The sequence below is a fragment of the Carassius auratus genome, linkage group LG44F (genome assembly GCF_003368295.1).
Source record: "Carassius auratus strain Wakin linkage group LG44F, ASM336829v1, whole genome shotgun sequence".
In the NCBI taxonomy this organism is placed as follows: Eukaryota; Metazoa; Chordata; class Actinopteri; order Cypriniformes; family Cyprinidae; genus Carassius; species Carassius auratus.
Window position 1 is genome coordinate 1,467,090 of NC_039298.1, and position 15,120 is coordinate 1,482,209.

Below are 15,120 nucleotides of genomic sequence, written 5' to 3' on the forward strand. Positions count from 1 at the left end.
GAGGGTGCAATGACACAAGCCCTCCTCTCACATTAGCACCTCTTTCTGCACCAGCCCAGCCCCTTCCTGCTGCTGTCACACACACACACACACACACACACACACACACACACACACACACACACACACACACACACACACACACACACACACACACACACACACTATCTGTCTGTCTGTCTGTCTATCTATCTATCTATCTATCTATTGCTAGTTTGTACTCCTGTCCTGCAGGTGTCGCTGCAGTGTGTTGTAAATCACTCACAGAGCGAGACAGAGGGCTGGACTGACTGGAACACAACGGGAGTTTGTGCTCTGCTGAGTTTTGGCCGTGAGAGTGAGACAGTCAGTCTAGACGCTCTTGACAGCCTCGTCTGGAGGAGAGACACTTCCCTCTGCGGCTCTATCCTCATCACGACGGCACATTACAAGCGTAAGCCATTTCTACATATCATACGAAGTTATTTTATGATGGCAAGGAGTGGTTCGAGACAGTAAATGTGCTGCATTTCTGCAAGGAAAAAGCAATTGAAGTTGTTGCAGATAGTCGCAATGGAAAAGATACTATGCGCGTTCACGCTCTTAAAGGGACCGTTGCTAATTAATCAATGCTGCGTAAATGTTCAGTTACCCCTCCGCTCGACTGCAGCGTTCTTGTATTAAATAATCTTTAAATAAAGGATATGTGCACTTATAAAAAAAAAAACGTTTTGCTTTCATGTCAAGATTATTTAATTTTTATTTGCTGCAAAGTCAGGACTTTGGTAACCTTGTCTGTTTAAAAGTTTCTGTACAGAAGGTAAACACAGTATGTGAAATATACGTTTTTTTTGTGACAGTTTGTCAGTTTTTAGTATGCAATAGAAACACCTTTTTCTTGAGAGGCAATATGGCTCTGGTATTTATGCACTTTAATGCTGTGTAATGAATGTTATGCAACAAAAAATACTGACAAAATAAGATAAAACCTGAAACTTTTCTTTCAAATGTTTTTGGATATTACAGGGCTGTGTCTCTTTGGCATGTAATGGAGCTCTTACACTGTTGTTCCCTTATAGGCGTACATAACAACCTCAGAAGACTCATAACTCATCATGTCTGAGAGGTGAATCAGAGACCATGATTCTCACACAGAGTCTCACACAGATGCATAAATCAGCCTGGTACCTTAAATGTGGCTTGACAGTAATTCTTAGAAAAACTTCCTCTGTCTCTTTCCTGGGGTCATTTTGAAGTAACATAAAGTGGCATTATGCAGAGCTCCAGGCATCCCTCATTTCCCTCATCCGATTCCCTCATTTGTTCCTAGTGACGCACACAGACTAGAACCATAGAGTGCATTAGTGCCCACCCACTTTTTCAGCGCCTTTGGATCCGGAAGTATTTTTTTTCTCCCATTCAGTTTTCTCATAGGGATATTTAAAAAGCCTTTGTTAAAGAAATCTAAGCAATTGAACAAAACCAACCAGCTACGAGGTCAATCATAACATTGCAAACTTTTATTTGAAGTAATAAATTAAATGAACAAATGAACAAAGAGATGAAGATAAAAGACCATGCACTTAACCACTTTAATGAGGCAAAAGAACTACAATCCCACAAACATTTGCAAAGTACATAATTTAATTAAAAACAATGGTAGAATATAAAACTATTAATTTCAAGTATATTATGTCTTAGATTATATAATGAAACTGTATATTTTGAGTGTACTGCAAACTATATGCATACAAATACTTATGTATTTTGTAGGCAAAATTATTCAGTGGATGCAGTTTTCGTGCTCATCCCAGCTCTCTGATTGGTTAGATTTTTTTGTACAGCATCATGGGTAATGTAGTTTTTCACCACAAGCTCCGCTGTTAAACACAATTGTTTAGCTTCAGCAAATTGATCGCCTCTGCAAAACCATATACCATTGATTAACAATCTCCTAGCTCACAACAAGTTTGTCTGTAAAGGTTTATCGCTAAAAATCAATGGACCTATGGAACCTGTGGACCTACAGTAGTTAGCTGCCTAAGTAGGCATCATAGGCACACTGCGGATACAAAGGCTGTTCCAAAAAAGGACGTTCCATTTCAGATGCTGCTTACGTAGGCATCAAGGCAGCTGACTAGGTTTTGAAACAGAGCTTGTGATTTCCCTTTCAGCTGCCAAATTAAGTGACCACCCCCCCACACACACACGTCACTCAACGTTCATTTGATTCCACTTCTGTTAAACACCCAGCAAGAAGTACATCATGGAAACTCTCAGTCTTGTTTAGTCATGTGGAGTATAACTCTGATCATGCTGTCTGTACCTGCAGACGCACCAAGGATTTCCACAGAAATGGAACGCCTGCCATTCATAAAATTCTAAGAATCTCTGGCTCCTTACATCTCTATTGAATATTTTAGCTAATTAGACACACTTTGTTGGATATTATATTTCATAAATCAGGCATTTATGGTATGATAAAGGAGAATATAGAGCTTATACGCATGAAGGAAAAATCATTTCCGTTTTATTCAGAAAGATTTATTCAAAAAGTATATAAATCACTGAGAGCTTTTATAGCAGTACAGCAGACAAATTACATTAAATGTATCAGTTGTCTCTTTAGATCTTTCTAGGAATGCATGTCCAGGTAAAATTATATTTAAATGCTTTGTTTTATGATCAAAGCTCTGTAGTTTTTATTGTAGGGGCAAAACATGCAATACAATGATGATTGAGAGATGAACAAAAAAAGGTTTATCTAAAGCCTGATCATATTTGAAACTCACATTTTTCCATAAAATTGTTAATGGATTATCAAATCAACCTATAAGTTCAGTAAAGGTTCATTTTGAAATATTACTAACAATATAAACTATCAATCAGATGACAAAAAGCATGATTATGAAGCACAGTTTGTCCAGCAAGATTTAGTTCATGGTCATCATTTAGAGTCCTTAGAGATTTTTGTATCAAATATGCCACAGTAGGCTTTATAGGGTTAATTTCCTTCTACATAAAATGGTGCTCACACTTCCATTTATATGCATGCAAATGCAGGAGACTGAAAACAAGAAGTCACGCATTTCACAGCTTTAAAGTTTGGTGAAGTCTGATCTATAAATTCTTGTTGTGTGAAAATGTATGATCAATATAAGGACGATACATCACAATGTTAAATTAAAAGAATGCAAACTTTAAAAATGCGGGATGAGATTGTTGCAGAATTTGTATAGTTTATATTCTTAATATTAGTTAGTATATATTAGTATACACACACACACACACATATATGTTTAAAAAGCACCACTCCCGTCCAGTTCAGTGTCCATCAAATCTTTGCTCTCTGAAAGTCTAGTTTGCCCGTGCCAGATTTTCACTCAAAATTGGCAAATAATTTTTGAAAAAAATTCCACATATGTGCATGAGCAAAGCCTGATCTGATCCTGCAGCTAACGCTTCACTTCTGCACAGACATGACTCTTATTAGAACGATAGTGCTGAGAGGATATGAAAATAAAGTTGTACTCCCTGAAGGGTTGTTTTTTGTTGACCTGTCTGAAGCTGGCCCTGCTGTTTATGCTGGGTGCTGCAGTTTTTGGTGTTCGCTTTTGCATGATTTTATTTTTACATCGCAGTATTTTGACTTTATATTGTTACATCCAAAGAGCCATTGAACACTGTAAAAAAATGAAACGGCCATTGAACAGTTGATAAAAAATGCAGTCCAACTTGGAGCAAGTATTACAGTAATCTTTTGAATCCTACCACAAATATGTTGATAGCATTACTCACTCCTTCAGTATATTCATGGAGTTCATTCATGCATAGTGTATGTACTGATACACATATAATACAGCTGCTGGTTTACTTATTTTTTACTGTTATTGCTTGTTGAAGATGCTATGAAATACTATTTTCTTTCTACTCTTGATGTCTTTAGTTTTAAAACAGGAAAATGTGGTGGAACATCTTGAAGGGCTTATTCTTTTCCTTTTTTTCACCACTGCCCGTGTCTGGCAAATGCAACGTGTTTGACTTGTTTTTCTGTTTTTAGCACGGATGAGTCAAATTTTGTTTTGACTAGTCAGTTTATTAGACTGCCAGAAGTTACAAAGTTAGAACTCAAAATTAATTGTAATGTTGGGGATTTCAGACAGGATAGCAATAGCAAGCTAGCTTTGAAAGCATAAGATCCCACCCTTCCTGCAAATCACTCTCCAAAGCCACGCCTCCTCCAGATCATATGACCACGCTCCGGCACAGCAGAGGCTGACCGGTGACACCAGGAGAACTGTTCGATGGAGGATTGAATGCAGTGCTGTCAGATTACCTCATGTCTCATTTACCGGTGAGAAAACATTACAGAAAAAAGCACAGAATATTATAATAATAATGCCTTGGAACGCACTTATGACGGATTATGAGCGAACAGTGCACACGGAGGTTTGCAAATACCTTCCATATGAATGGATGAACATTTTATGCTCCTACATCTTTCAAAGACCACATAAATACATTTAGAGTACTTAACTTGGTGATTGTTATCGGGATGTGAAGAGACTTTCAGAAAGCATAACCAAAAGATTCTTTGGGACCAAATCGCCTACCCTGCCTTTAATGTAAAATGGCAAAATAAGCTTTTTTTATTTTCATGATAATAACTGTGGCGTACTTCTGTCTGAAATATAATAAAATTAATGCCTACTGTTTCACCTGCTATTAAAAAATACAATTATTATTCAGTAAATAGCAGAGATGTATAAAGTACTAGAGACCCATACTTGAGTAAAAGTACAAGTACTTTATCAAAAAAGTAACTTGAGTAGAAGTTGAAGTGCTCTTTAAGCACCACACTTAAGTAGAAGTACTAAAGTATTCAACATTTTTTGTACTTAAGTATTGCAAGTAGTCTATTTTAAAATTTACTACTCAAGTACTGAAAGTAAAAGTAGAAGTATTGTGTTATGTAGCTATTAAAGAAAGTAGTCAAAAGTTTGAACGTATTGTTTTTACTATTTCAAATGATTAACCTAAAGGACAATCACAATTCCTTTGACTGTAACTTCTTGTAAACAAAAAAACGGTTACTAGGGTTAGCCCAATTTGCTAAATTATGTCATTAATAACTTACCCTCATGTTGTTTCAAACCCATAAGACATCAGAGGGTCATTTAGAATTTTTTAAAGCATCGAAAATACATTTTGGTCCAAAAATAGCAAAAACTATGACTTTATTCAGCATTGTCTTCTCTTCCGTGTCTGTTGAAAGACAGTTCAAAACAAAGCAGTTTGTGATATCTGGTTCGCGAACGAATCATTCGATGTAAACCGGATCTTTTTGAAACAGTTCACCAAATCGAACTGAATCATTTTAAACGGTTCGCGTCTCCAATACGCATTAATCCACAGATGAATTAAGCTGTTAACTTGTTTAATGTGTCTGACACTCCCTGAGTTAAAACAAACCAATATCCCGGAGTAATTCATTGACTCAAACAGTACACTGACTGAACTGCTGTGAAGAGAGAACTGAAGATGAACACCGAGCAGAGACAGATAATGACTCGTTCACGAGTCAAGAACCGTTTCTGTCAGACGCGTCCGATTCGTGAACCGAGGAGCTGATGATACTGCGCATGTGTGATTTAGCGTGAAGCAAACCGATACACAGAGCGTCTGAACCGAACTGATTCTTTTGGTGATTGATTCTGAACTGATTCTGTGTTAATGTTATGAGCCCAGGTGCAGTCAACGCCAATGACGCCATTGCGTCAAGCGCAAAAGAATCGATGAACTGTTTTCTTCAACTGGTTTATTGAATCGAACTGTCAGAAAGAACTAACGTTACTGGTCATCCGAGAACCGATGCAACCGGTTCTTGACTCGTAAACGAGTCATTATCTGGCTCGGCTGGCTGTTCATTTCTCTCCACAGCAGTTCAGTCAGCATGCACAGTCTTCTTAATCGCTTGATTCGCTCAATGATGTGCCAGCTTCATCAAACCTGCCATCTACAGTTCTGGCAGTGGTTTGTAATGGAATGATTCGTAACATTTTTATAATTGTAACGAGTAACGATGCAGAACATTAAAAATATATCGGAGTAAAAGTATTAAACTCAGCGAAAATATGTACTGAAGTAAAAGTGGAAGTAGGAGAAAAAAATAATACTCTAGTAAAGTACAGATACCGCCTTTTAGTACTTAAGTACAGTGACGTAGTTCTACTTCGTTACTATACATCTCTGGTAAATAGTGTTTCACTTTGAAAAGCCCATTACTTTGCTATTTCTAGTCACAGGGAATACGAATTAAGAGGACATTTTTATATCATTGAGAATTTTTTTGTATGGCCTGAATAGAAGATGATGATGATAAGTTTAATATTCTAGAAGAGAAAGACTGTAAATTTTAAGTATGTACATATGCTTAATGCCTGTATACATTTTTTGGAGTGCACTTGCACTAGCGTATAGAATAGACGTCTACAAAGCTTCACTTTTGATTTTATGGGGTGTAATGTATCAAGCAGAGCCAACAAACAGGGCTTATTGTGACTCACTCGCATGCTTTCCATCAACAATCACTACATCATAATACATGTCGTACATAAATCTTCACTCCTGTGGTGCTGGAGCGTTAGGGAACAGGCCTGTTAGCAACAAGCCATCTATGTACTTGTTCCTAAGGTTGGGAGACTGATTAGGGACTAACAGGCTGCTGTTTTCCATCTCCTTTCTTCTCAATCTTTATTTTTAGCCATTTCAGGCACCCTTCCCAGTCCACCCAGGGTGTCTCGCTCTGTTGTAGCTCAGGCTAAGGCTACACCAAATTCACCAGATTTTAGCATCTACAGCGAGAAAGAGAGAAAGGGTCTTTCTGTCTTTCTGCAGGTTTCTCTTAGCTGCCTTTGAAGAAGCTCAGTTTTATTCATGTACGCTCCATAAATATTGATCAGAGTCCTGGTTCAACGCATCTTTTTGCTTTGAAGGCTTATTGATGGATTCGTTTCCTGCAGGAATAATTCATCGGCAGGAAGAGGGAGCATTAGGGACAGCGCTTGATTTCGAAGTCTTTATTCAAGGCCTCAATCAAGCCTGGGAGGATGCCCAACACTGGAAACAATGCCAAAGTCTTTCTTCTTTAACCTCAATATTTTGAGGAAATTAATTTGGGACTTTAACTGGACAGAACTGTACTAGCAGCAGAATTTACTTTAGGAGCTAGTAAACAAAACAAAAATGGCCCGGTGTCAATCACACATCCAAAATACAGATCGAGAGAAAGATCAGAATAAAATATTAGATGTTGAGAGTGTTGATGCATATCCAGCCATTGCTTGCCTACATATTTATTCATGGAGATTAAATCCTGCTCTCTCTTGCGGCTATTGAAGTGCAGCCTGTCCTCAGCCGTGTCTTCAATGCCTTCTAGTTGAATGGCTCTTAAACCAGAATTATTAAATTCGTACACATCCCGTTGCCACTTTTCTTAGTTCCCCAGTGAAGAGGACCTGGAAACATCCCAATATTCATTCTAATACTAAGTATAGCACATCATAAAATTGCATTTTAATTCCCTTTGCAAGCTTTTTAACATCTATTTAGCATCTAGCCAAGTCCATCACCTGAAAAGACATAGGAACTTATAAGTTTAAAAACTGCTATATCAGCTTCAAGTCTTGCATTCTAGGGAAAATTAAATAAAATAGCCCTTTATTATGAATTTGTTAAAATTAGCCAAAAAAGGTTGTACAGTTTGTAAATGTCCACCATTCAGACACAGACGAGTTTTGGAGCCAAATGCGAAAAAAGCTCTACCTCCTTTGTGGACTTTGCTATCCTAGGAACTACCAAAAGTCCAGCGTTTTGTGACCTTAGGAAGCGTGATGGGTTGTAGCGTGGTAGAAGGCTAGTTATGTATGCAGTAATTAAACCATTTAGGGCCTTTAAGTAATACTAATTTGTAAATGATATGGAACTTAATTTGGTAGCCAACGCAGAGACTGTAAAATTGGGGTAATATGATCATATTTTCTTGACCTGGTAAGGACTCTAGCCACTGCATTTTGGACTACCTGTAGCTTGTTTATTGAAGATGCAGGACGACCACCTAGAAGTGTATTACAGTAGTCCAGTCTAGAGGTCATGAATGCATGAACTAGCTTTTCTTAGGGATGGGCTTCATGCTGCTCCATTTGAAAGCAGGTGATGGTGATTTACCGTTAATCAGGGAACCGGCTTTACTGACGAAATGCTCGTGACAATCGCATGCGATATATCTCCCATCCCTAGCTTTTCTGCATCAGAAACAGGTAACATGTTTCATAGCTTGGCAATATTTATAAGATGGAAAAAATGCTGTTTCGTAACATGGGAAATATGGTTTTCTAAAGACAAGTTGCTGTCTAATATAACAGCCAGATTTTTGACTGTAGAGGAAGTAACAGTACATCCATCTAATTGCAAAGTGTAGTCTACTAAATTCTGTGTACTGTTTTTTGGTCCGATAAATAATATCTCTGTTTTATCTGAATTTAATAGGAGAAAATTATTGGTCATCCAATCTTTTACATTTTTAACACACTATCTTAGATAATTTAGAAGTTGAATATGGTCTCGTTGAGATATATATTTCAGTATTATCAGCATAACAGTGGAAACTAATCCCGTATTTTCTAATAATATTACAAAGGGGCAACAAGTATATTGAAAATAGCAGAGGACCTAGGACAGATCCTTGTGGCACTCCATATTTTACTTTGGTGATAAATGAGATGACTCCCCATTTAAGTAAACAAAATTATTAGGGATGGGTCTACATTGTTAGCTAGTCATTCACTAACCAAATTGTTGACTGGTTAGATTGGCCTAGTTGACTTAGTGAGTTGTTGATTCATTACTATTTGAAAAGGATTTATTTTTAGTGCAAATCATAGTTTTATTTAACAGCAGCAGTTCTGGCCATGTGGCTAAAAGTGTGAATCTTATTGTTTGGCCAAATTTCTTCACAATGTGATGGGAAAGAGATTTACCACCTCTCAGTAAAAAAATGGGTTGCATTGGAGGCTTAAAAAATGCTTGTGTCGGCTTGCATTTAAAAAAATGAAAATGTTCATTGCACAAATGTTTGTCTTGGTGTGAATAGACCTTAAGACTGACTAGCTTAGTGCGTTTCAAATATGTAGCTTTGCTAGGGATGTAGGGATGGTTGAGTAGTTGTTGATCAACCAACTAGCAGATTAATTTAAGGCTGAATTGTCTAGATTATTTTATACTTTTACCAGCAGTGCTTTAGAGGAGACAATTTGGGAGACTAACGCTAACCTTTCTGAGATTTTAGCATGCTGAGCTATTAGACTGTCTCTCTCTAAGAAGTTCTGTCTTTAAATTGATCCCCTTTAAAGCTTTGCAGCACAGCCATCAAAGTACAGCTTTAGTCACAAATCCACCGCCATCAACAAAACATTTTAAGACAATTACTGTCAGCTGGAAGCAATGATTCTGATATTATACATAATCCATAGATCTCGTTTTTTTTGTGTTGACTATGGTAGTTATATAGAAAAGTTATAGATAGGTTGCCTATAATGTTTTTAAAAGATCTGTCAATAGTTAACTTATTGATACATTTTTGTGTGTGTGTGTGGGGGGGGGGGGGGTTAATTGTTCAAACCAAGTACACTAATTCACCATGGTTCACTCAAGATTTCTATGGGATTTTATAATGGGGTTTTTCAATTTAAAAGGTGAAAGGTCTTTGGTTATTGTAGCTTTAAAATACTTTGATGTTTTGCTCTACAACATGAATTACAAATTTTGTAGATGTATGTTTGTAAAACATGTTTGTTAGAAGTGACTACATGGGGTTTTGAGTGTGTGCAGTTTACGCTGTCCAACAAAACAGCAGATATTTACGAGTTATGTTTATCACAGACCTTATTTTACACATGAACCTAAACTTACATAACCTGACCTTATTCAGCTCACTTTAGTTAGTTACAGTTAGTTACAGACAGTGGTAGATGAAGTATTTGAAACCACAATTAAGTAAAAGTACATATATCTTACCAGAAAATTACTTTGGTAGAAGCTGTCACCGTTTAAAATATTATTTGAGTAAAAGTTTTAAAGTATGTAATAATTATTGTACTTAAGTATGAAAAGTTTTTTTCTTTTTAAATATGAAATGTTCTTAAGTATGGAAAGTATTGAAAGTGAGTCAAAACATTGCTTTGATCTTTATATATATATATATTGGCAAAATTGAGCAAAAACAGACAATATTTTGTCTAAAATGTAAAAGTCACTTAAAGGAATAGTTTACCCAAAAATGTCATTAATGACTCACCCTCATGTCGTTCCAAACTCGTGAGACCTCCGTTCATCTTCAGAACACAGTTTAAGATATTTTAGATTTAGACTGAGAGCTTTCTGTCCCTCCATTGAAAATGTGTGTACGGTTTACTGTCCATGTCCAGAAAGATAATAAAAACACTGCAGTTTAGTGATATCTGGTTCGACAACTAATCATTCGATGTAACCGGATCTTCTTGTACCAGTTCACCAAATCGAACTGAATTGTTTTAAACGGTTCGAGTCTCCAATACGCTTTAATCCACAATTGACTTAAGCTGTTAACTTTTTTAATGTGGCTGACAATCCCTCTGAGTTCAAACAAACCAATATCCCTGAGTAATTCATTTACTCAAACAGTACACTGACTGAACTGATGTGAAGAGAGAACTGAAGATGAACACAGAGCTGAGCCAGATAACGAAGGAGGTGAAAATAGACTGCGCCATAGACCAGCTCAAACCTGGTCTAAAGTGCAATGTTTTTTCTTTTTATTTAAAGAGTGTACACGTTACTTATTAAACACAGGGACGCACAGCAACAAACAAACATGCCAAATATTACAAATTAAAGGATTGCAATGCATATGATTTTTATGTAGGCTAAATAAATAAATGAATATATTTGCTCGCACACGAGCATCTCCGTTTCATTTTGGAGACGCGTTTCTGTCTTTGCGCTTGCCAAATTCCGCCGTGTAAATAGCAAATCCGTCATGGCACGAGCGCAACTTGCTCTTAAATGGAATGGAAGATGAGACTCTGGTTGGTTTATTGCAGGTTATGCCCAAAAAAACACCCATTACTTATTAAGAGAATAGGGACAACCCGTTAAGACCATGCATCCGGGTGCGCTGACCGTTTTTCCGTCGTTTACCCTTGTGCACTGTTCGATTTCTGTGTACACCCTTAATGGAGTGGGTCAAATTGACCCTAATTGGATTCAATACAATTCCTCAAAAATCACACTATGAAAAACAACAAAGATTCAGGTACAAACTGAAAACTTTTATTATCAACATGTGTCAAATATTCCCCCCAAAATATATCTGAAGGTATGATTTAATGAAAATGTTTTTTTTAACAATTTTTAAAGATATTTTGTTTTGACAAAATTTGAAAATAAACAGTATGCTGACTTGTTTTGCATATACATTTTTTTTTTCTTTTTTTTCTTAGAACATCATAACTGAACAATTCAATGTAGCTGTAAAATGAAAATATTTATTTTCTTCAGTTGGCTGTTTTGTAAACTCATTTCATAAAGTCATGAAGTTACTTTTGACATGATGAGCACACAGCAAATGTGTGCTGTTGGCATATGAATTTCTTGCACTTCACACACATGGTGCTGGTTTTGCTGTTGCGCTTGAATGGGCACACCTCACATCTCTTCCGTTTTTTTTTCCCTATCATCTGTGTTCACTCCTTTATTTTCTGTGGGTCTGACTCCAGATGCACGTTTCTGCCCTCCATGTTCAGAATCTCTTTGGGTAGCTCAGGTTTGTCATTTGTAATTTGCCATTAATTTTGAACACAGTGATTTAGCTTTTTGAAGTGTGTTTGGTTAGGGTTAGAGCACTTTTAAATACACTTACACTTTAGAACTGGAGTTGATGCCCTGACATACATGAAATAAATGTTTTTATTTTGTGTCTGTACAGTTTCTTTTGAATGGCTGTCTATGAGGGTCAAACTGACCCACAAACATCACACATGTAATATTAATTTGGAATGTATATGTAAAAAAAACCCAGCATGTTGAAACTTTGCATGCATATCCATGATGATAAATGAGAAAAAGTCACAAAAAATCAATAAAAGAAAAAAAGGTTTAATATTATTTCAGGTAGCTTGAATAAATAAATGATAGGTAATTTTTACCATCTGTGGCTTACAAAATATTTTTCTGTATTGAAATAAGTGTGGAAATCCCCATTTTTTAGCTTCATAAAGTAGTAAAATAACAAAATATAACCAATAAATGTTATTATTTTGGTTCAGTACAGTTTCCTTAGAGCGTTAAAATATGCGGGTCAAATTGACCCGCGACATCACGAACGTAATAGTAATTTTGTTTGTATATGTCAAAAAACACCAGCATGTTGAAACTTTGCATGCATGTTCATGATGATAAATGAGAAAAAGTCACTAAATATCAAGAAAAAAAAACATAGGTTAACCAGTATTTCCAACAACTAGAAAATCTAAACGGGTCAAATTGACCCGCAACATAACACAAGGGTTAAAATAGCAAAAGTGGATTTGGACACGCCCTGAGTGCACCTGCGCCATGCGCTTTACACTATGTGTTTAGATCGTTAAAATAGGGCCTTAAATGTTTTACTAAGCTAAATCAGCCAAAAAAAAAAAACCTCAAACCTGCTTTATTGCAGTCTGTGTTCTTCTGACTTTATTTTGTAGTAAGTAATGAATATGCTTCGGGGAAATGTACACATATTTAAAAACTTATTTAAATATTGTTACAGTCCTGTCTTGTTTTTGCAGTCTTTTGTTTAAGGACTCTTAAGTTGTTTCTGTTTCTCTGTTGGTTTCCTGTGTTTAGTTCCTGTTTTTCCTCTGTACACTTTACTGTTTTCTTCCTTATCAGTTTCTATGGCAATTTATTAGCTCCTCCCCTTGTTAATCTTGTTACCCTGTGTGCATTAATATGTACCTCTGTGTTTCTATTTTTGTTTGCCGGTCGTTGTTTTACTTAATTTAAACTGTTGTATGTTTGTTGCTTTGCCAGGGTTTCTCTGCCATGTTTTTGCCTCATTTGGATTCTTTCATTATTTTTGTTAATAAATTGTGCTTTATTTAGATCCTCACCTAATGCCTCAAGGGTGACAAATATAAAAACTCAAGCAAAGTACAGAGTCTCCCCAAAAATACTTTAGAACTGTAACGAAGTATTATTACCCTGTTACATTACACCACTGGCCACAGAAAGCTTTTCAATCACCCACACAAACACAGAGTACAAACAGTCCAAACCCTGTGCGTCTGGACAGCGAGTGAGCCAGACTAGGCCTGTTATTTGATAGCCGTGGTGTGATGAGTCTAGATGACTTTGCTGATCCATGCAGACATCACTCAGCCAGCTGTGGCGCACAGTGTTCATCAGCTGACCCGTGATCAGTCGTGAATGTTGGTGCTATGGCAAAGATTGGGGTCACGGACTGTGATTACAGATCAGGAATGAGATGAGGCTTGTACCTGGGCTTTGATTGCTTGATGGCAAAACCTGGCAACAGATGCCAGGTCATTGTGATCAGCTCCTTCCACCAGCTTCAGACTCATGTATGGTCATTTGTGCCCCTGCCACCTAACATGCCCATAAGTGGCGAGGAAGACTGCTCCTCGTCTGTAGCTCTCTCTCTCTCTCTCTCTCTCTCACAGTCTCCCGCCCCCTCTTCTCTTCCTGGCCCGGGGAGAGAGAGCCGAGAGAAGCATGCATTCCTACAGCATAGCAGGAAAGCTTCCTGACACAGGCGGGGAATGCATGACGTCTGTCTCCGACCGCGCAGTCAAACTGCTCTCGGGGCAGCACTCTCGCCATGGCTTGTGTTTGGCCAAACTCTGTTCGCCTGAAGGGGAAGGTCTTGCAGTAGAGTGCATGACATGTTATTAAGAAAATTATAAAAGAAATATAGCAAAAAAATAAAGTGTCTCTCTATCTCTCTCTTTTTTTTTAAGAATGTTTGTCCAATTTAAGATTTTTAAAAATTTCTTCTTTTGTGCACAGCATACAGGTTTGAATGACATGACGATGAGTAAATGATGACAGAAATAACTATATCATATCATGAACTATAAATATCATGATTCAAGTAACATTCTCTTTATTAAAAACTTATAGAACCATCTGCTTCAAGTTCTATTCAATAAGCCCCTCCCCTCGAATGCAGATGAGCCAATGACGGTTGAGTATCAGCTGCACAGGGACGGGAACTCTGACATCTTTAGGTTTCAACACCATAGAGAAACATTGGAAAATCCGAAACTCATCGGTTTGATTTGATTTGTGTTTATGCTACAAAAATGGGAAAACGATGTGCCAATTAATTTTATTACATTTCCTAAACTCAAACAAAACAGAGCAAAATGTCCCAAAACATTCAACCCCAAACAAAATGAAGTCGAAAAACGTAATTTTCTGGTTGTCATACTCTCATTAAGTTACAGTTTTCATCTGTTCAAGCAGAATGTTAATGTCATCTTGTGCTTCAGGAAGGTATCTCTAGCTAAAACAATGTTAAATACAGTGAGACATTAAAATACGAACCTAAATAGCCAGGCTAATAGTTCTCAGTGTTGGTCAAAAACACATAAATGAAGGTCTACATTTTAGTGCCTCTCCATATTAAACTAAATGTAAATTAATTTGATTTTACCCTGAGGTACATGAATCCTGGATGGATCTACGATCATGACAACTGTTACACGAGGCTTCTCCCTCTTACATTGCGATCTGTAAACCCTCGCTTCCAAATAAATCTTGTTATCCACCACATATATTTTAAAAAAATTATATATCCCTCCATGGCATATTTAAAGGGTATATAACATACACTGTTTCACCTAATCTCATGTTAATCTTGAGTACCTATAGAGTAGTACTGCATCCTTCATATATCCAAAAAGTCTTTAGTTTTATCATATTTATAAAAGAAAAATACAGCTTTCCGATTCTCTCCAGAAAAAGCCAAGCTCCTGGAGGCGTGCCGTGAGCGGAGCTATGATACTGATGTTTCGTGTTGTTTCCATTAACATATATTCA

General features: G+C 36.9%; 1 protein-coding gene across 1 annotated transcript in view; it reads left to right on the forward strand.

The window, feature by feature from the left end:
* Positions 1-307: 307 nt before the first annotated feature.
* ldlrad4a (low density lipoprotein receptor class A domain containing 4a) overlaps positions 308-15,120 on the forward strand; it is an 84,696-nt gene continuing 69,883 nt past the window's right edge. Inside the window, exon 1 of the mRNA XM_026240967.1 lies at positions 308-433. The gene's annotated coding sequence lies outside the window, so the exon portion shown is untranslated. The remainder of the gene's footprint in view (positions 434-15,120) is intronic.